The sequence below is a fragment of the Somniosus microcephalus genome, unplaced genomic scaffold, assembly GCF_052327205.1.
Source record: "Somniosus microcephalus isolate GS21.2 unplaced genomic scaffold, FLI_Smic_1.0 unresolved_chr1, whole genome shotgun sequence".
In the NCBI taxonomy this organism is placed as follows: domain Eukaryota; kingdom Metazoa; phylum Chordata; class Chondrichthyes; order Squaliformes; family Somniosidae; genus Somniosus; species Somniosus microcephalus.
This window is the reverse complement of record NW_028225179.1, coordinates 51,213,784-51,216,393: the sequence shown is the minus strand read 5'-3', so window position 1 is coordinate 51,216,393 and position 2,610 is coordinate 51,213,784. Positions and strand designations below refer to the sequence as shown.

General features: G+C 45.2%; 1 non-coding gene across 1 annotated transcript; it reads right to left on the bottom strand.

Moving 5' to 3' along the window:
• Nucleotides 1-81, bottom strand: trnas-uga (transfer RNA serine (anticodon UGA)). The gene has a single exon. It is a non-coding gene; the product is annotated as a tRNA-Ser (tRNA).
• Between the last annotated feature and the right edge of the window lie 2,529 nt (nucleotides 82-2,610).

The window sequence follows — 2,610 nt, the reverse complement described above, 5'->3', positions numbered from 1 at the left end:
CGCTGCGCGCAGGGCTCGAACCTGCGTGGGGAACCCCATTGGATTTCAAGTCCAACGCCTTAACCACTCGGCCATCGCAGCCACGAAAATATCTGCTCGAACAAATTACATTCTCTCATCGCTGACCCTGTTTATTATTGGCGATGACGGTTTCATGATATTAAATTTGCTGCAAATTAAGCAAAGTCCAGAAGAATCGCAGCGATCATTACAATACAAGAAAACTTCCGATATTTAACGGTATGTAAGATGTTGAGAACAGTATGGAATATTCTGCAGGGTAATGAAAATAAACAGCAGAAACATTGTGTTCCGCTCCCACATGACACAGATCAGCCACAGCCTCTGCTCCCTGCCCGCCGGCTGCAGAAACCTTGACTCCAGATTACAAACTGATTCTAGGTCGGAGATAAATATTCAGGTAGAGCCTAAACACAGCGGGTGGGATCAAATAATAAAGCAGTTATTTTAGACCAGAGACAGCGGTAAATGTCCTATATTGCTCACATGCATCAATGTCTGAATCTGACATTAAATGGGTTTAAATACAGTGGGGGGATTTAAAGTAGATTCGGGGCCAATAGTTTCCAAGTTGATCTTTCCTGTGTCTCTCTTGCCTCTCTCCCCCCTTCCTCCCACAGGCTGCCGGTTTTTAAACCTTGTTTTAAATCTGCTGCTTGCTGGGCCAGTGCATTTCACAGTCTCACAACACTTTCTACAAATATCAGTTCGCTGCTTGACTTCTCTATGTATTAGTTATGAATCACGTTGACGTGAAATGGTGGCTTCTGTGACGTCAAATTAAAAAGCGGCCGATTGGAAACATGGTGGGATCACAGTTTTTTTGCACAGAATTGAACATATATAATGCAAAATGGAACATTGTAATAATAATAATAATAATAATCATCATTTTTATTGTCATTGTTAGTGCACAAGTGCAGCACAACGAAATGTTGGCTTGCGGCTCCCGAGAGTGTACATTTAGATTAAGACATTTAAACATTCAACATTCATTTGACTTGTAATACATTAACATAAACATAATAAAGTGCATCGGCAGATGTGCAGGCTTTACAGTTTATTTGTGGAGTTCTGTAGGATGACAGCCCTGGGAAAGAAGCTGTTCCTAAATCTGGTCGTTCGGGTGCGAATGCATCTGCAGCGTCTCCCAGATGGCAGGAGGGTGAACAGACTGTGGCTGGGGTGGGTAGGGCCTTTGATGATGGTCCGTGACCTCCGTAAACAGCGTTTCTGGTAAATGTGCTCTATGGTCGGTAGCCGGGTGCCGGTAATGCATTGGGCAGTTTTGACTACCCGCTGCAGGGCTTTCCGGTCATAGTACCTACAGCTGCCATACCATACCGTGATACAGTTCGTCAGGATGCTCTCTATTGTGCAGTGGTATAAGTTAGAGAGGATCAGGGGTGACAGGTTTCATCCCTTCAGCCTCCTTAGGAAATATAGGCGCTGCTGGTCCTTCTTTACCAGAGAGGAGGCATTGAGGGACCAGGAGAAGCCTTCCGTGATGTGGACTCCAAGGAACTTAAAGCTGTCCACCCTTTCCACCACAGCCCCATGGGTGTGGATGGGGGTGTGCCTTCCGCCTTTAGACTTCCTGAAGTCCACAATTATTTCTTTGGTTTTCTTGATGTTGAGGGCCAGGTTGTTATCGGCACACCACTTCACGAGATGCTGGACCTCCTCCATGTAGGCTGACTCATCGTTGTTGGTGATCTGGCCTACCACCGTGGTGCATCACAATAAACAATATCTTGTTCTAAATGTTGGCTCATTAGTTCCCCAGTGTCAGAGGAAGAATTGTCTGACCCCTCATTTATTTCATGTAAGACACAAATACAGCTATTCATTTAGAATCAACCCACAGATTGAAACTGAGATAAACATAGTGAGATACAGACAACATCGGAATACCTGGCGGAATAGACAGGAGAGATTAATCAATACAAAACAGCCTCAGGCTCAAAGAGACAGTGACAGGTAGCGAGAACATATCAGTGAGAGGAGGCAGAATAACTGCGGTCTGATTTGGTTCCGTGGCTTAGCTGGCTACAGCGCCTGTCTTGTTAAACAGGGAGATCCTGGGTTCGACCCCCAACAAGGCTTTTTTGTCCTAATGAATCTCCAGGGGTGCGTTTCTTCTCTTGTGAAAGGGCTACAATCCTTTGAAATGTAACTGCGGCTGCATTAGTTCCCATTCTGGATTACGGCTCCAGTCGCTGTGGGACGTGGGTCGAATTCCACCACTGTCAAAATTTCTGTCAGTACTGATTTTGGCATCTTCACCAAAAATCTATCTTTTCTAAGCAGCGCCATTCGTGAATTGGCTGTGGTTAGGGCAGCACTGGAGCAATTGATGTGTGACGCCACGATCGTCTAATGGTCTAATACTCCGCAATGTGGCCATAGCAATCTCGGTTCACATCCAAATCATGGTATAGCTCGCTTTATATCTACTGTTCTCTGTAGCGCCTGCTGATAGAACACAGCGAAAATTCAATCTCCACTTCTTCAAACTGCATGTTTTTTATTGATGGTGAGAACCTATTTACTCCTTCAAACCCCACGCTCTCACATGCCTGAGCTTGA